The sequence below is a fragment of the Panthera pardus genome, unplaced genomic scaffold (assembly GCF_024362965.1).
Source record: "Panthera pardus isolate Hobbes unplaced genomic scaffold, ASM2436296v1 HiC_scaffold_25, whole genome shotgun sequence".
NCBI lineage: Eukaryota > Metazoa > Chordata > Mammalia > Carnivora > Felidae > Panthera > Panthera pardus.
In genome coordinates, this window is record NW_026526821.1 from 95,145,800 (window position 1) to 95,171,255 (window position 25,456).

A 25,456-nucleotide genomic window follows, 5' to 3' on the forward strand; every position below is an offset into this window, starting at 1 on the left:
GTCCTGAATGCTGCCTTTTTTTTTTTTTAACCTTCTCGTGATTCCATCTGCTAACCAGAAGCAGGTTATCAGTATTCCTTCCTTTCTCTATATCACAATTCTAAACATGTTCTGGAATGCATCTGCTAATTTTCCTGAACAATAGGTAGAGGCTGAGGCAGAAGAGGTAGAAGGGATGCTCCAAAGTGCCAAATGCTAGCTTTGATTTGAGAGAATATAATTAAAATTGCTGAATGGAGGTTTAAATGCTTCCCTTTTTTTCCTCCTTATCCCTCTCTCCACTCCATGCCCCTCAGCCTAGATTAGCTGGCCACATTATATGCTAGTGAAAAAAGCATCTCACTTTTCCCAAAGAGATATTGGGATTCCTGATGAAAGATCTTGGGACAGTTGGAGGAGTGTAATTTCAGAGTCGTAAATATATTCTATGTGTTAGAGAAATCTGTGGAGGTTGTTTTATAAATGCAGAATTGTGCTATGTAATATTGGAAAAATATTATTCAAGGCCAATAAAATGAAAGTAAACTGATAACCAGGCTGCTTGTATCTAGGAGCTGAAAACCAAAGCTTGGCAAAGGTTGGATTTAGTGATGTGGACTGACTAGAAACTTAGAGATGTTAAATAGAAAGTGTGTATGCTTGAAGAAAAGAGTCTAGGAGGGGTGAAGATCCTGGCAAAGTTAGGGAATAGTTATCAGGGCCAGGCTGCAAGCACTTGAAAACAACAACAACAAAACTCTGGTATATCCCCACTTTAATTCACCATGACAACAGTCATCAAGTTGAGTGTGCAAAACCCTGGGCCAGAGTATTGGAACACTTGAACCCTTGAACTTCCCTCCATAATCCCAGTGTCTTGAGGCAACACCAGCCTGGAACTAAAATTAGACCTACTTATGACATCAAGGCAATCTCTCTAGCTCTGTCTCCACCTGCAAGTCAAGAACTCCATCACCCCTCACATTCCACCTACATGTTGCAGGAGTTCACTTAGCCATTGAGGAAGCCAGAGTCTTCTCAAGGTTGACTTTCCTTGTTTTGAGAAAGAGAAGGTAAAAAAAGAGCAGAGGTAGAGTGGGAAGGGGAGGAGGAAGAAGAAAAGAAATAATGCCGAATGAATGCTACAAAAGTTTTAAATATTCATATGTAATAAAATAGTAGTATTAACATAGAGATAGACCATCACATTAATGTAACTTCATTGTTTACAAGATAATTGCAAAACTTATAGAAATCATTAATTAATGATGTGTTGTAGACATTGTGGACAGAAAGAAGGGACATGAGTTCAAAGTTGTGTGATAAACATATCCTATTTCCATTCTTGTCTGTGTCATTCCGTAATCCTGTATGTAGCCTCATTTGAGATAACACTTAACTTCAAACTTGATGCCCTGTGTAAATGTGAGCCCAAGTAGCCCTCATGTCTACTCATTCTCCCTTCTCCTATGATAGACCCTGGACCTAGTCACCATTTCCCCTCATCCCATCTGTAGGATTCACTGTAGAGGTGACCAGCCACTGTGAGTGATCCCTGACCCTCAACTTGTGGCAGAAGCAGAGGCTGAGGTCAGTCAGAACCCCATGGTTCAGAAAATCATTGTTTTGCTTCCCTCAGTTATTCCCTTTATTGCCCCTGAGTGGTCACTGCAGGCAGCAGCACTGTGGAATGTCTCCATGCCCAGATAATATAGGAACTAGGGTGGGACTGGCCTGATTGGAGAGGAACTAGAATAAAAAAATATTTCTGTAGGTTATGTCCTACAAACAAGTGCTATATTGCTGATGTATACATGTAAAAAAAAAAAAGCTGGATCACTGGGCTGAAAGTCACTAATTTTCTAATTTTGAAAGTACTTATTGTGCATCTGGGTTGCTTAGTCAGTTAAGTGTCTGACTTCAGCTCAGGTCATGATCTCATCATGGTTTATGGTTTTGAGCCCTGCATCGGGCTCTGCACTGACAACCCAGAGCCTGCTTCATATTCTCTGTCTCCTCTCTCTGCCCCTTACCTGATCATGTTTTGTTTTGTTTTGTTGTTTTTTTCCTCTCTGTCTCTCTAAAATAAATAAATAAATACACATGAAAAGAAAAGAAAAAAAAAGTACTTGTATAGAAATGGGCATCTTTTTAGACCTTAGTTTTTGTGTCTATAATATGAGAAATTTGGTTAATATGTTGATTTTATACCCATTGACTTTGATAATCCACCTACTAATTCCAGAAGTTTGACTGTTTCCTTTTGGATTTTCTTTATATCAATCATGCTGTCTGTAAATTATGACAGTTATATTTCTTCTTTTCCAATCCTTATACCTTGTTTTTTCCTCTCATTGTTGTACTAGTGGGGACTTTCAGTATGATATTGTGGTGATAGACTTTTTTTGTTTCTTCTAGATCTCCATGAGAAAATTTTAATGTGTTATTACTAATTGTATTGTTTCTTCTAGACTTCTTGTAGATAATGTTATCAGATTTAGTTCCCTTTTATTGCTCATTCACTAAGAATATAGAATTGTATCAAGCAAGTTTTCTGCACATTTTGAGACAATTAAATGTTTGTTTGTTTTTTTTTGTCTCCGTTAATATCCTTCAGAAGTGTTGGTATCTAAATTATGCTTTTCCTCAAAAAAAGAGTAAAAAAAAAAAAAAAGAGCAGAAAACCTGCCATTACTTAGTTTTTTAAATGTTTGGAGGAATTCACCGATACAGCAACCTGAGCCTGGGTATTTATTTGAGGAAAGGTTTACACATTGCAGATTCAATTATTTTTAATAAATGTAAGACCATTAAAATTTTCTATTTCTTTTTGTGTCAGCTTTCATAAATTGTATTCTAGGAATTTGTTATTTTTATTTAATTTTCAAGTTATTTGGCATAAAATTATATATAATATTCTCCTTTTAAAAATAATCTGTGTCAGGATGCCTGGGTGGCTCAGTGGGTTAAGCATCCAGTTTCACCTCAGGTCATGATCTCATCGTTTATGAGTTAAAGCCCTGTGTCAGGCTCTGTGCTGACAGCTCAGAGCTTGGAGCCTGCTTTGTATTCTGTGTCTCCATCTCTCTCTGCCCCTCCCCTGCTCATACTCTGTCTGTCTGTCTGTCTCTCTCTCAAAAATATATATAAACATTAAAAGTAAAAATGAATCTGTATTTGCATTATTATTTAAGTTCTTTTACTCTTTATAGTGCTAATTGGTGCCTTCTCTCTTTTTTTCTCAGTTCTGCAAGAGGTTTATAAATTTAATATTATTTTTTATAACATAGCTTTAAGGTTTGTAGATTTTCTTTGTTTTCTATTTTATTTATGCTGTTATTTTTATAGTTTTTATGCTTTCTTCTGGTATGACTTACTGTTTTTCTAACTTTCCAAAATCAACAATCACATTATTGATTTTTAGCCTTTTTTATTTTAGTAATATATGCATTTAAGGCTTAATTTTTCCCTAAGCTATGCTTTTATCTAATTATTTTCTACTGACCTAATTTTTAGCTCACTCATCCTGCTTCCATTTGTGTCCAGTATTCTTGAAACTGATTTATTAAGTTCAATTGTTTTAAAATTTATAGCCAATTCTTGTTTTGTTTAATTGATTCTGGTTTTCTAGTAAAATTCATTACTAGATCTCTTTTAAAAAATATGTTAATCATAGTTATTTTTAAAGTCCAAATCAAAGAACTCCAACATTTAGGTCAATTTCTTTTGTGTTTTATAGTTGCCCCACAGAGGGCAACTCTTCCCCACCCACACAGAAAAAGTGGCTTGCATTTAGAGACTGATGATGCAGCATACCAACAGAGGGAGTGAGCGGGTTCATTAGACATAAAAAAGGACTTTTGAGGAAGAGCAGAGCAGGCACACAAGCTAGTCCTGAGTAGCTTCAGTAAAAACAAGAAAAAGTGGTTTTGGGTTTTATTTTGTTAGAGAGGTGGACTGGGGTCGAGACCTCCATGTGTGACCTGGGGTTTGAATGGTTCAAACTTCCCTGTTGGCATTGAAAAAAAGGTGGGCTTTCATACGAGGTTGCCCAGTTGTGGGGCAAGATGGAAAGGGGGAAGAGTGGGGCTTAAGAGCTGTCAGCAAACATTCAAAATGGAGTAAGATCGTGAATTATGATTCACCCCTAATGTTTGATGACTGGAATGTGCAATGTTTCATTTAATTGAATTTGAATTTGTTTAAGGTGTTATGGAGCTCTATGAGACTTCCAAAATGGAGGCAGACTTTTTATAGCATCTGTTTTTATTATTTGATTTTTATCTTGATTATGGCCTTTTAAAAACCATGTTAGGTAATTTTTTATTGAATGGCAAACACTTGTATGAAAAAATATAAAGGATCTGTGTTTTAGTGTTTTTGGCTGCTAGAAGAAAATACCACAGACTGGGTGGTTTATATACAACAGAAATTTATTTCTCACAGTTCTGGAGGCTGAAAGGTCCCAAGGGCAAGGCAGGAGAATGGATGCATTCTGGTGAAGGCCTTCTTCCTGGGTCATAGCAGGTGCCTTCTCGCTGTGTCCTTACATAGTGGAAGATGTAAGGGATCTCTCAGGAGTCTTTTGTAAGAACATTAATCCCATTCATGAGGGCACCATCCTCCTGACCTTAGAGACTCTCAAGCCTCCACTTCCAATATGATCATATTGGGCATTAGGATTTCAACACATGAATTTTGGCAGACAGATAATCAACATTCCGACTCTGTAGTTAGGCTACTGCTTTCTCTTTCCAGAAAGTATTCACTGTACCCTAAAGGGCAGCAGATGTTGTGATGAGCACCGGGCATTGTATGGAAGTGTTGAGTAACTAAATTTTACACCTGAAACTAATATTACATTGTATGTTAACTGGAATTAAATAAAAGCTAAAAACTAAAAAAAAAAAAAAAAAGGCAGCAGAGAGATAGACCATTTCATTCCAAAGACTGACATGATCTGAACCTAGTGTAACCTTTTTTAGGTTTAAGCTACCTTTCTTTTACCCCCGGAACTATGGAATGGGGCTGCCAGCCGAGGACCAGATGTGTTACTAAGTATCTCAACTTATTTCTGAAGCAATTTCTCCAGTTTTTGTTTTCCTGTCATGATATGGTTGGAAACATGGTTCTGCTTTTTTAATGCTTTTAATGTGTAATGTAACAGAGAAAGATCTTAACAGGATAAAAACAAACAAACAAACAAAAAACCTGTGACCAGGTGCCAGTCTTTGAACCTCCCTTCTCTCTGAGACCTTTGCTTTCTTGGATGTCCTGGATTCCAGTGTTTGCCTCTCCAGATCTATGAGATTGTTAGAAACTCTAAATAATTATCTTCCTCTCAGCAACTACCTTTTATGTGGTGTCTCGGTTTCTTTTTCAACACAGAATTAGCAAATGTTTGGGAAGAAAAGTGAAATGCACAAAGTTAGGGACCCTCAATGAACATGTCTTCTTGAGCAAGTGTGGTTTGTGACTCCCTTGGCAGTTGTCTCATGCTTTCAAGGAAATTATTTTTATGCTGTATTTCTAGTTGTTCTCAGCAGGAGAGTGAGTCTCTCTTTTTTTCATGTTTATTTTTGAGCGCGCCCGCTTGCGCGCTAGAGAGCGCAAATGTGCTTGCAGGGGAGGGGCAAAGGGGCAGAGAATCCAAAGCTGGCTCTGTGCTGACAGCAGTGATCCTGATGTGGGGCTCAAAGCCAGGAATTGTGAGATCACGACCTGAGCCAAAGCCAGAAGCTTAACTGACTGAGCATCGCAGGAACCCCAGAGAGTGGGTCTCTTATTGGCTACTCCTTTATGGCTGGAGTTAGAAATCCCCGAGAGAGCTGGTTTAGGTAAGTTTGCAGGGCTTTTCTTTGTTTCATTAATATTTTTAGTCAGATATCTCTTTTTTCAGTGGAAATATTGACCTTCCATACCTGAAAGAAATACATTAATTGATAACAACAGTTCTGATTGAATTGAAATAACGATCCCAGTGCTTCGTCCATTTCCTGTAGTTCCTTCGCTTAGCGTGCCCTTCTGCCAAACGCCACCTCACAATCCTTCCAGGGCACATTTGATCCCTATTTAAGAACTTCTGATGGAGCTCTGAGTTGCCATTAATATAAATTACATAAGCATTATATTTCAGATAATTTTGAATGAAGAATGATTACATAAAATAATCATTGAATCAATGGTAATAATTTTAGCTCCTCAACATTTTTTTAGTTATTGAATTTCATTATAGTATATCCACTTTTCCATCAATTTGTATGATTTTTTTCTCATATTTCTGTGCCACATTCTCCCAGTTTGGTATTTGCTGTTCACAGAGATCAGTGTGATGAAGTCAATGGAAGGTGTCACGACCTATAACACTCTGTTGTGGTCCTTAGAACATCTGTAACAAGGGCAGTTTTAGTGCAAATAAAATATTAGCAAAATATGAATCAGAAAAAAATAATTTGGCCTTTCATAATTACCTTAACAAGTGAAATTTTATGGTTTTCTTCCCCACAGTGTAACATTTAATGAAGACAAGGTGAATTTACACCAGGGTTTGTTGATTAAGAGAATTTAACAGGTCAGTTATGATGCTTTGGGGTCTATAATGTCAGCCATTATAGGACATATCACCAGTAGAAATGAATTATTTTCAATGTAGCCGTTTTGCCTCATCTCCAGAATCCAGCTAACTCATCCCCTCTGAGAGTTGGCTGAGGGCTTCAAGGTAAAGGTGACTCTGAGGGTCTGCTGAGCTGATCAGAGGACCCCTGTTGTACCTCCTTTCCAAGGCTTGTCAAGAAATGGAATGCAAAGTATGCCAACTTAGTACCAAAGTGATGCAGTCTGGGTAAGGGCAGAGTGGATGTAAAATGTGGGCAAAATAAGCATTGTTACAAAGAAAATACAAGCTAATCTGGAAAATGAGATGCAGAATCAGTACAGCTGTTTTCAGAGCCTCCAGACTGGTTTTATCCCTTCCATTGCTTTCTGACTCAGAGTCGAGGCGCTTCTCCTCTTTCTCCCCCTACATCTGTACCATGAGCAACAAAAGGGTTTGTATGTAAGCTTAAATGTGCCATTGTCTGTCATACTGCAGTGTCCTCCCAACAGTCATCTCTCATATGCCTGGTCCTCCTTCAGACCCTTCTGCACATGGCAGAACTTCTAAAAATGCAAGTTGATCATGCAGTGTTCCTGCCTGAGGCCATTCAGAGACTTCCTATTGTTCTTAGGTGAAAAACCAACATAATAAAGACCTATGCAGGGCTTGCATGATCTGGCCCCTTCTTCAGTCTCTAACTAGCCTTCTTGCCCTCTCCCACTTCCCACAAGGTATCAGCCTCACACAGACCGTCTTCCACTTGTGGGATGTGCCGTGCTCCCTCCACACCAGGCTTGTGCTTAGGTTGTCTCTTTCCCAGCAGACTCCCCATTCTACTTCTTCCTCTCATTTCTAATCATTGTTCAGCTTTCAGCTCAAACATCATGTCCCTGAGTGGGATCAATTCCCTGTGTTTTTTATTCTTAGGGAACACTATTTACTTTTGATTTGCACACATCCAGCTCTACTATTGTATGCTATTTCTCCTGCCAGATAAGCAGTTCCTTTAGAAAGGGGCCATGTCTAATTGATTCCTAACTAAATCGCAGCATGTGGCTGAGTAGTTAGCATATAGCAGGTATTCAATAAATAGATGTTGCCTAAAGAGTGAATAAAATAATGAATGCAGCCAGGATACTGCCAACTTTTTGGCTCCTGGGATAATATATTTTAATAGCATGGCTGCAGGGGCTGAAGGTCCCTAAACAGGTGCCTCTTGGGGTCACTAAAGAGGCATTGTGCTTATTTAATTTCCTAATTACTGCAAAGAAGGAACCTCAAATCTAAGAAGGACTAATGCAGAGAACTCCCATTTCTACTGAGTAGAAAGACCTCGCTGTTTGCAGGCTTAAGAGAAGTTGAACAGACTCTGTCATGATGCTCCTGAGGTAGTGCCCCTAACTCTGTTGTCATGTCTCCCCAGCCAACTGCCTCAGGAGCATGTGGTTGTCCTGATCCTTGGTTACCAAGGATGTGGGAGAGGGATGTGGTTCTGACACAGTGAAGCACACAACTGATGCCAGAACAGTGATGAGTTGGACAACGGAATCTCAGTTCTCCACTTTGTCCTTCTGGTTTACTCCTGAAGGCAGTACCCTATGCAAGGAGCAACTTGAGTCTGTAGCAAGTGGAAGGTTGGAAATGAGGGGCAAGTCCTAATATTCGGAATAACTAATGTGATCATCAGCAAAGCACAGTCTGCCTCTGTTCCAGCCTTGAGTAAATTGCTTTTCTCAATCTTTCCACTTCATTCAGAAAAATTCATTCAACAGCAAATGTGCTGAGTGGCTACCATGTGGTGACAGGTGCTGGCAAGATAACCGTGAACAAACCAGATAAACTTCCTGCTCTCACGGGGCATACTTTTGGGGAAGATAGAGAAAAAGTGAGATAAATGTATAAATAAGGTGGAAACTGAGTACTGAAGAGCAAAATAAAGCAGAGCAGAGTGGTAAGAGAATGATGATGGAGACGGGCATATGTGAGCAGAAAAGGCTTGTCTCCTCAGATGACTATTAAGCAGGGACCCGAAGGAAGTGGAAGAATATTGTGGGAACAGAAAAGGCAAAGCCCCCCAAGGCAGCAGTGTGCTTGTCGTGTTTGCCTAAGAACAAAGTGACTCATGTGCCTGCAGGTCAGAGGGAGTGGAAATTATTTCAGAGATGAGATTGAGGGCTGGGTGTAAACACTGTGTATTTTGCTCAGATATTTAAAACTCTTGAAGGCTTTGAACAAGGCATGCCATGATCTGACTTCCATGCTGAGAATTACTCTGCTGCTATATGGAAAATATATAGTAGAGTGACAAAAGTAGATGGGAGAATAGATAAAAGAACGTTCCAGTAGTCCAGCAAGGGGTTGGCGCTATGACTAGAGGAGAGGCAGTGAAGGTGTGGGCAGAAGTGCTTAGATTTGGGTTATATTTCCAAGGTTGAACCAATGCATTGTGTGTTAGGAGATGAGGCAGACAGGAGTCTGGGATGAGGTTTTGACATGCTGCAGTAGTGAAATCACTTGGAACTCTTAAAAAACATAGCTTACACGCTCAGACTGGCTTGATTAGCTCTGGCTGCAGCTTTGTGATAGGCGCAATCCTGAAAACCCTATGCAAATATCTTGGGTTTAAATAAATACAATAGAGCTTTGTATATTACAGGATCTTGATTCAAACTGTGAACTGAAAAACTCAAGAAAAGCTGCATCAAAAACTACATTGGTGGAAATAGGTCTCCATGCTTTTTTTAAAATATTTATTTATTTTGGGGGGAGAGTGTAAGCAGGAGAGGGGGACAGAGGATCTGAAGTGGGCTCTGCACTGACAGGCTGACAGCAGCAAGTCCAATGTGGGGCTCAAACTAACGAACTGCAAGATCATGACCTGAGCCAAATTTATTTATTTATTTATTATTTGAGAAAGAGAATGTATGAACTGGAAGAGGGGTAGAGGGAGAGGGAGAGAGAATCTTAAGTAGGCTCCATACTCATTGCAGAGCCCCACTCAGGCCTGGTCCCACAACTCTGGGATCATGACATGAGCCAAAATCAAGAGTCAGATGCTCAGTTGACTGAGCCACCCAGACACCCCCATGTTTTTTTTTAAAGTACACACCAGACATTCTCATCTTTTTCTCAATGCTGCCCTCCTCAATCCAATTAAAATATCAGAACTAGAATTGAATTAGTAGAATGTCTCAAATATTTGAGCCATAACAAGTCTGTAAATCATTATATTTTATAAAGAGCTATTTTGTTCACCTTAAGCACATATTACACTTACAGTATTTATTTCCTGTCTTTGAAGAAGTGTATACTCCAATACCACCCCTCCCCAAATTCCGATTCCTAAGCTACCATATTATATAATTTTTCCTATAACATACAATAAAGCGTTACAAAAAAGTTTAAGCATTCACCTTAAGCCCTTAATGATTGTTTAAACATAGAGCTAGGGTTCTTTGTAAGCTTTCATCACCTTATTTAATGCATTTGACAATCAAATGAAGTAGCCATTATATTTTTACTCCATTTTACACGTGAGAAAACTGAAGTTTCAAGAAGTTTAATAACTTTCCCAGTGTCATACAGATAGAGACAGAATTCATGCACCAACCCAGGTATTTCAGACTCCAGAGACCATGCTTTTCACCACTGTGCAACACTGCCCAGGCTCTTGTCCAAGGTATCCATATAGATTAGAGTCCAATCCTTCATGTAAGTATTTAGTACAGGGCCTGGCCCCGAAGTAATTGCTTGAAAATGTTAGCTGCTTCTGTCCAGGTATTAAGTTCCATATCTGTCAAATCATATTTCATGTTTATTTATTTTGAGAGAGAGAGAATGAATGTGCAGGGGAGGGGCAGAGAGAATCCCAAGCAGGCTCTGCACTGTCTGCATAGAGCCTGATGTGGGGCTCGAACACATGAACCGTGAGACCATGACATGAGATGAAATCGAGAGTCAGATGCTTAACTGACTGAGCCACCCAGGTGTCCCTCAGATCACATTTCAGAGAAGAGCCGTATTTACCACACACATCCCTGGGGGTAACACATATTACTGCAAATGAATTCCTATACACACTAGTGGAGTAAGTCATTCAAGTTGCTTTTTTTTTTAAGTTAATTTACTTAAATATTTGGAAAAAGAGAGAGAGCTCATGTGAGGAAGGGCAAAAAGAGGGAGAGGGAGAGAGAGAATTCCAAGTAGGCCCCCTGCTGTCATCACAGAGCCCAATACAGGGCTTGATCTCACAAAATGTGATATCAGACCTGAGCTGAAATCAAGAATCAGATGTTTAACCTACTGAGCCCCCCAAGCGCCCCCCAAGTTGCTTTTTGGTGTGGGTATCGATTGTAAGTTGTAATTAAAAACTAGCTTCAGGAATCTTCATTGCCACAGTCTGCATTGTTTATGTCTGCTTGAATTCCTAAATGCCATGGACTTTCAAGGTTGCTTACAAATAGTAAATTCTAAAGATTTTAAATACTTCATGTCAGAGGGCTTCTACACTGCTTGAGTTAACTACACACATGATGTAAACACTGCCAGGTTACATTTTAATCTTTACAACATAGTCAATATGCAAAGTGCATGGCCATATCTTTGAAGTCAGTTATTTTTTAAGTTAAGAAGGACTGTTAATTTCTACAAAACCTTGGTTTCCTGGCATCTAGATGAAAACTTGTCCCACCATGACCTACCCCCAAAATTCACCCAAAGGTGAATTAAGTATCCTTAGAAGAAACATCCAGAAAAGAGAGGCCAGTTAACTGTGTTTTACACACCTAAGGAGAAGAGAAAAGATAATCAACATTTATCTTGTTTTCTATGCTAGATATTATTGTACTTTCCACACATTATCTCTCTTAATCCTCTTAACAACTAGGTGCTTTAATCATCAATATCCTAGTCTGGCAGATTAGGAAACTGAGGCCCAAGGAAACAAAAAGTGGCCAGACCGAAGTCACCGACACCACCAGCTGATGAGTGAGTGACAAAGACAGAATGTCCTCCCACCATCCCTCTTTCTCCTCTTTCTGTATATATATATTTATAGCTATAATTCCAGTCATCAGCCTTTTATATTTATTAACAGTTTGTCCTCACCACAATAAAATCGTAACACAGCACTATACTAAATTTATTTTAGTCTACTCTCCAAGGCTGAGAAAGAGTATTATTATTAAGGATTAGAAAGATTCTGAAGAACCTGGGATCTGGGCTGTAATTGTGGTGATGCCAGTTCAGACTTTGGAGTGTGATATTCAGTGTCATTGCTGCAGATGGGTAGGACATATTTGGTCTTTGGTTATACTAAATAATGAGTTTTACTGTTTCATCACCCACATAGGGAGTGACTGTTCTCTGTATACTTGTGTGTGTTTTCTCCTTAGTTTGTGTTTTCTACAACTGTTTAAAGGTATGGATTCTTTAGTCCAGCAGAGACTTTGCTGTGTAGCATAACCTTACATTATTAAGGTCAGACCCCTTCCATGCAAAAAATGAAAAATTGAGCCCCATTAAAAATGATGTGGTTTGTTTAATACCAAGAAGTTTTTAATTGCCCAGGAAAAAACTCTCTGACACTTATGTGTTCAGTCTTTGTTAGCTCTAAGGGCTTTTTATATCACACTGTCCCCTAGCCAGCCTGGAGCCATAGTTTGAGAGGGATGGCATGTTGGGGCATTGCTCTTTTGAACTAAAAACAGGTTTTCAGATTACCATTACTCCATTAGCTTTAGAAGGTTGTGGAGTTTAACTTCACAGAGCCCTGTGGCCAGCCTGAGGCTCAGCATATATGTACTTTCAACGCTTAACCTAAAAATCAACACTGGGTGCTTTGCATGTGATGACTGGGATTTCTCTGATGGTGTAACGGTCTACCCTACGGCTGTGAGAATGAATAAATCATTGTAATCCTCTGGCCCTCACACTTTGTATCTGGCACTTCAGCATTTAGGTCCTATCCATCTCTGACATTCTATATTCTGAGGACCTTTCCCTTTCTAGGAAAAGGGAAGACCCAAATAATTTTCCTGTTCTAGAATGCATTTGTGATTGAAACTGGAATTTGGGGACTATGAGAAGAACATGTCACTGCACCCTTTTCCTGGTGCCCTCCTGATTCAAACAAACATGCAACTGAAGCTTAGGGTACAGTTGGTGGCTAAGCTGTCTCCGAGCAAAAAGTACCCAAAAATATGGATTCCATCACTACTTATCATCCTCCCATGGCTTTTGTCTCTGAGTGACCCAGTGTCTGAAAGATAGGCTCGAATGCCTGCTGATCAACTTGGTGATTGTATAGGCAGGAACCAAAGAGAGAGTATATAAGTCAATGCCTGCCACAGAGAAAAATCTACATATTAGCTAAATTGTTAATGAGATCATTTTTGGTATGAATTAAAAGCTCCCATTTTTTTCGTTTTCTGCAGGCTTATTGGTGCCTGTTGGTAAAAGCCAATAGTTGGGAATGGTGCCAAAGAATGGCAGGTAGTATGGCATTCTATAGCACACCCCACTCCAGTCTCCAAAAAGTATTCTCTGCCCCTCACAGCCACTCTACCATGTCTGAGTGTGTGGGTATATATTAGACATATACACATTGACCTAAAGACCAAATACTTTTTCAATCATACATAAAATATAATATGAATATCTTTTGGGAAAAGAGATGTTTTAATTGATCTCTAATATAAAATCTAAGTAAAAACTGCCTGCAGTACTAATGCATCTTCCAGAAATTTCCGCACTGCCCCTTCCAAACAGATTGGTGCTCTCAGCTGCTCCTATTCAGACATTTTAGAGTTGCCCCAGAATGTGAATTTCACATACTCCAGGTACCTGAGAATTGAGTCAATATTTTCGTATAATGCCAGTTGCCACCAAAATATAGTACTTACTTAGACTGACAAGTTGCTATTTTCTATGCTAAAACAATAGAAGCCCATGATTTATCTTTACTAAATGTTTTTTTTTTGTTTTTGAAGATTGAAAACATAAACACATTTTTTCAAATCTCTAAAATTTCCTGAGCAAATGATTCCCTTTTACCAGGTTTATGTGGAGGGATCCAAGACATCAAGCCCCACCAGCTTCCCTCCCACCCACACAGTTTTTCTTATTTTTTTTCTTATTTTGAATTTTCTAAAGTGTTGGTTTGTAACTTAATTTCAAAACACAAGATGCTTTGATGGTGAAGCCTGTAATGTATGGACAAAAATGCACTTCAGATTTCCTGTGTAAGGAATGGCGTTGCATATTTTCTGTAAAATGTTATGACAGGTTCCACATGGAAATGGAAGTTTGGAGGTTGTTAATGGCAGCAGGGCAGCAGAATTTCCTATGGATCAGTAGTTTTGCAAACTAAAAATAGGCAGTGATCTGACCTATCCCACTGCAGTACCCGGCCAAGGAGGCTGTTTTGATCCTATAATCAAGTAGCTCAAAAAGTCAAGTCTTTTCAAGTAGGCACCTTTAAGTATCTGTTACATGGAGCTTTAAAAAAAAAACAAATTTGTAATTTACATTGAAATTGATATGATTTTCACGTACCCATTCTATAAACATGACTCCAGGAAGGTCTTTGTCCCCATCAGAAGACCTCTAACATCTTAGCCTTACACCCATCTAGGGAAGAAGCTCAGGTGGGCCCTCCCACTCCCCCTTTGGAGGGTGAATCGTCCCTGCCCAGGTAAAATCCAGAGTTGAGAGAGACATAACCAGACTCTCATTTAAGGGGCCATCAGGGGTTAAGGACAGGTCACATTCTTACAGAAGAAACTGGAAATACAGTTAGGAACAGTGGAGAAGGAAGACTGGAGGGTTTACACTGGTGGAAAATGGGGGAGAGGAAGGTCTAATGGGCAGGAATCTGGTTGCCTCCACTAACTGCTCCACCTGAGGCAGCTGTGCTTCATAGGTAGGAAATCTTTTTCTTTGCCCTTGAATTTTGCCTTGAGGACCATTTCCCCCTCTCACTGACTTTATACACTCTGTTTGATCTCTGTTATTTATCCCCATGGTCCGCGTATCACCAGAATCTCTTCAAATAGGCATTAAATATATTTGTAGGCTTTAGTGCCTTGTATTTCTACAAATACTGGTTATATTATTGCCCATTACTCCCCCTGATTTTTTTTTGAGGGAGAGTGGGGGAATGAATCAAATATCCAGTGAATTCTCTTTGTTTGATTTTTGCCTGGAATTTTGAGGGTAACAATTACTTTTCTCAAAGTGAAAACAATTCAGCCTTTGTCCCAGCTGCTTCACTCGAGTTTTGGAGGAAGAGCTTTTGCTCAAATACCATCAATAAAGGGCTGCCGCAGAATTCTGAATAGTTTCTCACGGTCAACAAGTGCTAATGACATTTGTGTAAGTGATTTTCTTGACCTGAAAAGTCCAAGTATAAATAAATCCACATGGAGATCTTCAGCCTGTCTTGGAGAACTTCAATGTGAAGTGACTATTTCCATTATAAGTTTTCCTCCAAGGAGCAAGTCAGTGATACTTTCATTTTCACAAAGTTGCTTGTCATTTCCTAGCCACCAAAACTCAAGTTATTAAGTTATCTTCCATAATAGCTTTCAAAGGACTCAACTCTTTGTTCAAAGAAATTTAGAATTTTGCAGAAACTTAACGCGTTACTAGCTGCTACAGTGGTGTACTTGGGATTGCATATCATTCTGGAATAACATGTGGGTAATCATGATTTTAAAGGAGTTGATATCCTGTGGGTGAAATTTTATACATGGCTAGAGATGATGCAGATCAAAGTGTTTAATGAAGAATATATAATTACAGCAGGGTTTCTCAGCTTCCTCACTACTGACATTTTAGCCTCTTAAATCTTTGTTATGAGAGGCTTTCCTGTACATTGCAAGATGTTTAGCAGCATCCCTGGTCTCTGCCTACCAGATACCAGTAGCACCTTGTCACCCAGTTGTGACAACCAAAAATGCTGTAGAAATCACCATAGATCCCCTAAGGGATCAAATAGTTCCTAGTTGAGATCACTCCTCTATAATCTTGAAGTAAAATAAATACATATATCGTAAATATAAATTGTATACTTTCAGTGCGCCATAATACATTAATTTGTCATACACATTATTTTATCTGAATAGAATGACCAGATAATGGAAGAAATAGGTTGAAGGTGTATTTCTTAATTAAAATTATCACTGAGGGGTGTCTGGGTGGCTCAGTCGGTTAAGTGTCCGATTCGATTTTGGCCCGGGTCATGATCCCACAGTTCGTGAGTTCAAGTCCTGCTTGGGATTCTCTCTGTCTCCCCCTCCCTCTGCCCCTTCCCCACTTGCGTGCATGCTTTCTCTCTCTCTCAAAATAAATAAATAAACTTTAAAAAATTATCTCTGAGATTGTTGTTACTCAAAACTTTCACTGGTTTCTCTCCCTGTAAGTAATTTGGTGAAAACTTGTCCCCAAAAGATTTTTCTGTGATCTTTAATGTTTCCTAAAATCTCACCACCTAAAGAATGTCTTAGTAGTAAGGCTAATGTCTTAGCCTGAAACCACTTCCATAAGGGGACACTTAAGTGTTGTTCAAATAGAAATATTCCATTAGGGGCGCCTGGGTGGCTCAGTCAGTTGAGTGTCCGACTTTGGCTCAGGTCATGATCTCGCGGTTTGTGGGTTTGAGCCCCGCTTCGGGCTCTGTGCTGACAGCTCAGAGCCTGGAGCCTGCTTCCAATTCTGGGTCTCCTTCTCTCTCTGCCCCTCCCCCACTTGTGCTCTGTCTCTCTCTGTGTATCAAAAATAAATAAACGTAAACTTTTTTTTTTAAAGAAATACTCCATTAGGATTTACTACGGCAACTGGCTGAAACTGGATAAGTTCAGGTATTTAAGGGAAGGTAGGTAGATAATAGCATGCGAGGAGAGATGTGTACATAGAAAATGAAAGATGACAAGGACCAACCTCATTCACATCACCAGTAAGGTTCAGGACCAGTTATTAAATAAGACTGTGGGGCAGATATCACACATGCTCAATAAATGCTTATTATTTGAGAGTTAAAATTTGTGTTGGAATTCCCTAGATAAGCCAGGTCTCAATATACCTTTGTAGTCTTTCTATTACTTTCTTAAAAAGGAAAACACACACACACACACACACACACACACACACACACACACACACACACAGACTTTCATGCAATTAATAGTTTTCCTTAGTGCTCTGATATATCACAGAATTGCTCTCTCTGAGCCTTAACTCCTGCCATTTTCTTAGGCAGGAATGTCTTTCCTGTTTCTACCTAGTGATCTCTTGCTTTAGTTTTTAAATGAAATGATGAGAAGAATGCAGGATAATTTTCAAGAAATTAGGGAGAAATATGTACTGTGGATCTAGTACAGAAGCCACATCTGAGGAGAACAGTACACAAAAGGGGAAGAATACCATCATCTCTAGGTAATGGTGGTTGACATTGGATAGACACCACACCCGTTCAAGATATGGCCCCTGGACTGACATCTGCCTTAAGTGGGAGCTTGTTAGAGTGCAGAATCTCAGTCCCCACCCCTGGCCTCAGTCTGCATTTTTAACAACATTCCTGGGTGAGTCCTATGACCTTCAAGCTTGTATAGCACTGGCATAAGAGATACCATTTTCCAGAGTGTACCTCTGTGAGATGCACTGGGTTAAAAAAGGATTACAGGATCAAATACATAAGGGAATCTTATCATCCTATAGCCACCTTTTAGAGATTCACAGCGCTCATGGACACAGAGAATGAAATTCCTAAGTTTTAAAATCAGGCTTCAGGGGTTGGAGGTAGTCTAGAATTCCAGATACATTATCATTAAGATTTGGTTATAGAAAACAACCAAAGGGGCTGACATGATGAAAGTAATGTTTTGCTTGGTTACTTTGCATCACCTTTATTATTGTTTAATGCTAAAATATGAATAAATTTTCAGATGTCATGGCTGCCAACTTACTAAAATCTATTCGTCTCCAAAATTACCCTGTCAAAGGCACTCTAGAAGTGCATAATAAGTATTAAATCAATGCTTATTTGCCAAATCTATTTATTTAGTTGGCATTATTTTTTCTGGCATTTATTCCAAAACTATTTGATAAAATGGACAATTTTAAGGTATAGGCACTATATTCATTTGCTACTGTTGCCGTAATAAAATACCACAAATTGGGTATATGAGAAATTTATTTTCTCACAGTTATGGAGGTTGGAGGTCCATAATGATGGTGCTGGCAGGTTTGGTTTCTCCTGAGGCTTCTCTCCTTGGCCTCCAAATGGCCTGTGTCCTCACATGGTCTTTCCGCTGTGTGTGTGCATCCCTGGTGTTTGCAATCAGACTGAATTAGGGCTTACCCTACCAGTAACTCAATCATTTAACCTAATCACTTCTTTAAAGGCCCTATCTCTGAATACAGCCACAATCTGATACACTTGAGGTTAGGCCTTCAACTTATGAACTTGGGGGACATAATTCATCCTTAAAAGATACCATTTGGCTTTCTTTATGGGAAAAAAAGGCAAAAGTATTTACTTTTGTATTTATTGTGAACAATTTATGTTTCGATGTTCATCTGTTGTTTAAGCCAACGATAGCATACCTCAGAGGTAAATTTTCTAGTGATCTCAGTTATCACTAATTCTTTTTTACTCTGACAGATATTTTTACACATTTAAAAAAGGTCCCTAAACTTTCCAAGTATGTTGCACAGAGCAAGCCTGACTGCATTAAGAATTTCCTCCAACACTTAAGTCTGATTCAGGCTATTATAATCAGTTATGATACTCTTGGTATTCTTCATACTGTCCATTTCTTTATGTATTGGACCACAGACTTGGGTGAGGTGTTCACTCTGCTTTAATTTATTCACCAATGCCTCTATTTTTTCCTTCCGGGATTGATCACTAACTGCTAATCTATGAAGCCACTCACTGTGTGTTCCCCATCCACCCGCCCAACCATCTTCTTACTCATCTGTGTTAAGAACACACTTCTTACTCATCTGTGTTAAGGTACTCAACTTGAAACCCAAAAGAACTCTGAAGGTGTGTTCTAAACAGCTAAAAACCCACACAAGACCCTGACTGAAAGGGCTCAAGAAGGGGTAAAGGGCGGGTATTGCACTGACCACTGCTTCCTATGTTCTGTCTGGGAGTATCATTTCCTATCCTGAGCAACTGCCATTTTCTGAACCAGCCTGTTGCCGTTGCTGCTTGAGGTATATATATTTTCAAAATCCCTTTCTGTTTTTGACAATAAAATATTCACTGAAAATTATATGAGTGAACACAGTAGGGGTGGGAAGTGAGGACAATAATGATATTGAATATATCATGTAATTATGAGCTAGACCTTTCCAAGTCTAAATAATTCCTTGACTACTTTAGGCCCTGCTCCCAGCTGCGTCAACTGCAGCCAGGGTATCTTATTATAACTAGTGATTTGCCTTAGCAACGAAGACAGTCAAGAAAAATTCATCATCAATTTATTTTTCCTTCTACCAATGCATTTTAATGTTAAGGTATTTGCAAAAAAAGGTGGGAATTATGTGAATAAATGAAGCATTGTATGCAGCTGTGCTTGACAATAACATCTAGTGTTTGTATGGAATTGTAATATTTTCACATTTAATATTTTTATATTTTTCAAAAACACTATCATTAATATGCACCTGACTCTTGGAACAGCCCAGTGAGGAACATAAGGCAAATTGCTTCCCCAAGGGATGCCACACTGCTAGTTGGCAACAGACATGATAATATAGTCAAATTTCTACCAACCTAATATCAATTCCATTCAGCCAATATTGACTGAGTGCCTACTATGTGCCAGATACTGTTATGAACACATGAGATGTGTCAGTGAACAAAACAGAAATCTCTACCCTTGGGGAATTTAATTCTAATTGTAGAAGACAGACAGTAAATGACAGGAAAAATAAATATGTGACTTATTTAATAATTAGAAGGTGGCAAGTGCTATGGGAGGAACAAATAGCAGTAAGGGATATTGGGGATGTGGGTGACAATTTTAATTTGAGCTGTCAGAAGAGGCTAGGGTGAGAAATTGACATTTGAGCAAAGTCTGGAAAAGGGTGAGTTTTGTGTTTAGTAATGTGTCCACTGTGCCTTCCTTCCATTTGGACATTGGCCATATCATAATTACCAAAACAGCCTGAAAATGTTTTCTTAGAAGACTTAACAACCGTAGAGTGATTAAAAAGATCAGTGGGCATCAGCCCACACTTCTACAACATGGCAATGTGGAGCTAGGGGAAAGCCAATCACCTTCTCTCACTGAGTTCTGGTAAACAGGAAAGGGAAATGCCTTTTCTTTTCTTTTCTTTCCTTTTTTTCCAGTCCAACTTTATTGAGGAATAATTGACAAATAGAATTGAGATGTTTAAAATGTACAGTGTGATAGATATACATTGTGAAATGATTAAGGTAATGAACACATCCATCACCTCACATAGTTAACTATTTTTTTTGTGTGTGGTGAGAACACTTAAAATCTACTCTCAGCTACTTTCAAGTTACAATACCATATTATTAACTATAGCCATCATGTTGTACATCAGATCCTCAGAACTTGTAACTGAAACTTTGTGCCCTTTGACTTACATCTTCCCATCTTCCTCTCCCCCCCAGCCACTGGCAACCACCATATGATTCTCTGTTCTATGAAACTGGCTGTTTTTAGATTCCACATGCAAAAGATGCCATATAGTTTTTGTCTTTCTCTGATTGGCTTATTTCACTTACAGTAACGTCTTCCAGGGGCACGTGGGTGGCTCGGTCAGTTGAGCGTCCGACTTCGGCTCAGGTCATGATCTCACAGCTCACGAGTTCAAGTCCCGCATTGGGCTCTTTGCTCACAGCTCAGAGCCTGGAGCCTGTTTCCGCTTCTGTGTCTCTCTCTCTCTCTGCCCCTAACCTACTCACATTCTGTCTCTGTCTCTCTCAAAAATAAATAAACATTAAAAAAATATAAAAAAAATAATGTCTTCCAGTTTTATCCATGTTGTTGCAAATGGGAGAACTTCTTTCACTTTTATGGCTGAATAATATGTATACATTTTCTATATATATTTTCTATATTTATATATTTTTTCATTTATCAACATATACATATTCTTTATTTGTTCATTAGAGGGCACTTAGGTTCTTTCCATGTCTTGGCTATTATGAATAATGATGCAATGAACATTGAAGTGCAGCTATCTCTTTGAGAAAGTAATTTCATTTCTCTCAGATGTTTACCCACAGTGGGATTGCTGGGTCATATATTATGTTTTTAACTTTTGGAGGAAGCTCCACACAGTTTTCTATAGTGGCTGTATCAATTTACACTCACACCAACAATGCACAAGTGTTCCCTTTTCTCCATGTCCCCTCCAGCACTTATCTCTTGTCTTTTTGATAATAGCCATTCTAATGGGTGTGAAATAATATCTCATTGTGGATTTGATTTACATTTTCCTGGTGACTAGTGATGTTGAGTACTTTTTTTTTTTAACTTACTAAATTACTTATTTATTTATTTTTTATTTTTAATTCGCATTCAAGTTAGTTAGCATATAGTGCAGTAATAATTTCAGGAATAGATTCCAGTGATCCATCCCCTCGGTATAACACCCAGTGCTCATCCCAACAAGTGTCTTCCTTAATGCCCCTTACCCATTTAGCCCACTCCCCACCCATAGTCCCTCCAGCAACCCTAGCAACCCTTAGTTTGTTCTCCATATTTAAGAGACCCTTATGTTTTGTCCCCCTTCTTGTTTTTATATTATTTTTGCTTCCCTTCCCTTAACTTGATCTGTTTTGTATCTTAAATTCCATATGAGTGAAGTCCTATGATATTTGTCTTTCTCTGACTGACTTATTTCACTTAGCATAATACCCTCTAGTTCCATCCACATTGTTGCAAATGTCAAGATTTCATTCTTTTTTATTGCCAAGTAATTCTCCATAGTATACATATGCACCACATCTTCTTATCCATTCATCTGAGCACCTTTTCATTTCACCTGTTGGCCATTATTGTATCTTCTTTGGAATGATATCTGTTCAGGTCCTTTGCTCATTTTGAAAAATCTATTTGATTATTTGTTTTCTTCCATTAAGTTGTATGGGTTCCTTAATGTATTTTGGATATTAACCCCTTACCAGATATATGGTTGCAAATATTTTCTCTAATTCTATAGGTTGCCTTTTCAATTTATTACTTGTTTCCTTTGCTGTACAAAAGCTTTTCAGCTTGTTTCCTTTAGCCTTTGTTGCCTGCACATTTGGTGTCTTATCCAAGGAATCATTGCCAAGACCAATGTCAGGGAAGTTTTTCCTTATATTTCCATTGGGGAGTTGCATGATTTCAGGCTGTACATTGAAATCTTTAATCAATTTGAAGTTAGTTTTGTGAGTATTGCAAGATAAGAGTCCAAGTTTCATTGTTTTGGATGTGGATATCTAGTTTCCCACCACCATTTATTAAGAGACTATCCTTTTCCCATTGTATGTTTTTGTCACCCTTGTAAAAAATTAGTTGATATTATATGCATGGGCTGATGTTTATTTCTCAGCTTTCTGTTCTGTTCCACCGGTCTATGGGTCTGTTTGTATGCCAATACCAAACTGTTTTGATTCCTATAACTTTGTAATATGGTTTGAAATCAGGAAGTATGATGACTCCATCTTCTTTCTCAAGATTGCTTTGGCTATTTGGAGCCTTTTGTAGTTCAAGTTTTAGGGTTTTTTTTCTATTTATATGAAAAATGCCTTTGGAATTTTGATAGGAATTGTTTTGTATCTGTAGATTGCTTTGAGTAGTAGGGACATCTTCACAATATCAATTCTTTCAACCCATGAGCACAGGATATCTTTTCATTTATCTGTCTTCAGTTTTTTTCATCAATGTGTTACAGTTTTAATTGCACAGGTTTTCACCTTCTTAAATTAATTCCTTAGTATTTTATTGTTTTTGATACTATTGTAATTGAGATTACTTTATTGATTTCATTTTCAGTTAGCTCATTGATAGTGTATACAAATGAAGCTGATTTTTGTATGTTGATTTTGTATTCTGCAACTTTACTGAATTCATTTAGTTGTGTGTGTGTATTGTACAATGTGTACAATGTGTTGTACAATGTTGTACAATGTTGTACAATGTGTTGTGCAATGTGTACAATGTTGTACAATGTTGTACAATTGTGTTGTACAACACACACAAAATACAACAATTCTAAAAGTTGTGTGTGTGTGTGTGTGTTTGTGTGTGTGTGTGAAGTCTTTAGGGTTTTCAGTATATAAGATCATATCATCTGCAAGCAAAGATAATTTTACTTCTTCCTTTCGAATCTTTGTGCCTTTTATTTCTTGTTCTCGACTAATTGCTATGGCTAGGACTTCTAGTACGGTGTTGAATTGAAGTGATGTAAGTAGGCATCCTTGTCTCATTCCTGATCTTAGAGGAAAGGCTTTTAACTTTTCACCATTGAGTGTCATGCTAGCTGTAGGCCTGTCATCTATGGCCTTTATTATGGTGAGGTACATCCCTTCTATACCTAATATGTAGAATGTTTTTATAATGAAAAGATGTTGAATTTTGTGGAATGTTTTTCTTTCTTCCCTTATTGAAATGGTCATAAGATTTTTATCCTTCATTCTATTAATGTGTGTCACATTTACTGATTCATGTTTGTTGAACCATCCTTACTTCACAGGGGTGAATTCCACTTGATCATTGCCTTTTAGGGCACATACTTTCCAACTTTTTATGGAGATCACACATTTAAAGAAGTAAAAGATGTTTCTATCAATACTGAATTAATAGCTATCATGGGCTGATTGACATTCCTTAGAAGATGCTCTCATGAATATTTGGGCATAAGACTGCTCACATATTGATAGAAAGTTAGTACTTCTCTTTGCCCCTAAGATTATTCCTTAAGGGCTTTATTTTATGTCATTGGAGACCTATCTCCTTACTGTTGATTAAGGATAGAGAAAGGAAGATAGAGCTTCAAAAGGGGATTTAGGTGTCTACTCTGAGCAGCAAAACAGACACTGAGGTGAATATGTGACCTAAATGCTATAAAAACGTAGCTGATATTCCCTAAAGGAGGGATTTTATCCTGTGATCTCAAATTCTATCTTGTGATCTCAAATCACTTCAGTAGGGAGGGTAGAAAAGGTAATAATAACCCTCATTCTCAGTGGCTTAAAATAGCATAGATCTAATTTTCCTTTCTACTACCTATCCATCAAAAGTTCTAGGGTTACTTGGGAGCCCCTGTTCTTTCTTGTTATCCTTACACCAGGACTCAGACAGATGGAATGGCCAGGATTTGTGGTTGAAACATGCCAGTACTTATAGCTGAAGGGAAAGTAAAGCTTCTACTTGGAAGTGGCACAAGCTTTCCCCAGCATTCTGTTGACTAGAGAAAGCTCATCTGGACAGACCCAATTTCAGTAGGTCTATTTTATTACAGAATTAAATCTTGTCCCACAACTGGAAGGAGAGAGAACCAGAATATTTGTGACCCATACAGGAATTATCACAATGGGTAATGTTTTGAACTTCTACATATCACGAGACCTTGAAAAAAAATATTGGAGAAGTTGCTTTTTGTTTTTGGTGAGGTGTCCCTTTTGCTGCTCTGGCTGAATACCTGATTCTTCTTGTGAAGTTCTTCATTTTTCAGGGAAGAGAAGGGAAGAAAAATTTGTTCTCAGATTTGTAGTTAAAGAGATGAAATTGAAGGTCAACACAGATGGGAAAGACAGTTTTGTTGAGAGTACACTGATTATGCATTAATGATGAAGTGATTTTTCTCAGAACCTCATGTTAGTTTGGAAAAAAAAAGCAGTCTTATCTTTCAGCAACAAAACTTTAAAAATCATAACTCTCTAACATAGAAAACACTTTGTTCTTTTGCCTCCATGACTTCTGTGATGCAATTCCAAGATATTGAGATCTGTGGCTCCTAAGAAGGACGAAGGTGGGTACAAAAGTCTGACAAATATCACAGGTTAGATGAGTAATGAGCTTAGTTAAGACATGGACACAGAACCGGGAGTCCAAATGGATGTCAGAGATCACACGGGAAATAAGTTGAGTCTAAGGATCAGATAAGATGAAAGAGAACAAGCAGATCTCAAAGACCTGGTTCAGGAGAAGCAAGGGGTAGGGAACTCATTCAGCTATGAGAAGCTAGAGATGCCCATATGAGTGAGCTCTTTCCCTAGGACAGAAACTGGAGATCAGAACATGCAGGTGGTAGGTCAGGAAAACATGGGCTTAGCTAGTTCTGCCTTTTTACAATGAGGCTGCTTACCTGTCTTTAGTCACACTGGGGGTGGGGGATCCTAGATACCTTATTTAAACTCAGGTTTAATACTTTCAGGAAGTTCCAAGAATATTTTTTTTTTTTTGGAAAATGACTGAATCCTCCATCTGCAAAGACGATGACAGGTGGTTTATATTTCTCTTTGTAACCTGAATACAAGTGGACTGTCTTGGTCTAGCTCTAAAATCAGTCTCTATAGGGGTGACATATCTCCAATAAAGCATAGGTCTGGCTCAAAGAGTTTTGGAGAATAGCATGGATCTGCACTGAAGTTTTAACTGAGGGTATATAAGGGGGAGAAAGGGTTTATGCAGCCAAAAATTGCTTTAGAAATTCTTGGTAGTAAACTCTTCCTTCCCTCACTTGCCTTTTTTTTTGCCACCACTTCAGTCTCTTTTTTTATGGCACAGTGACTAATGGCACATGTGGAATTCCAATTGTCTGGTTTGAATCTTGGTTCCACCACGTATTAGCGGAGCTGTCCCTGAAGTTACCTAAACTCTGTAAAGCAGTTTGCTCCTCTGTAGA

General features: G+C 38.5%; 1 protein-coding gene across 5 annotated transcripts in view; it reads left to right on the forward strand.

Annotated features, from left to right (window-relative positions):
* The window catches only part of CTNNA2 (catenin alpha 2), a 1,099,255-nt gene that overhangs the window by 862,006 nt on the left and 211,793 nt on the right, over nt 1–25,456 (forward strand). The window lies entirely within an intron of this gene.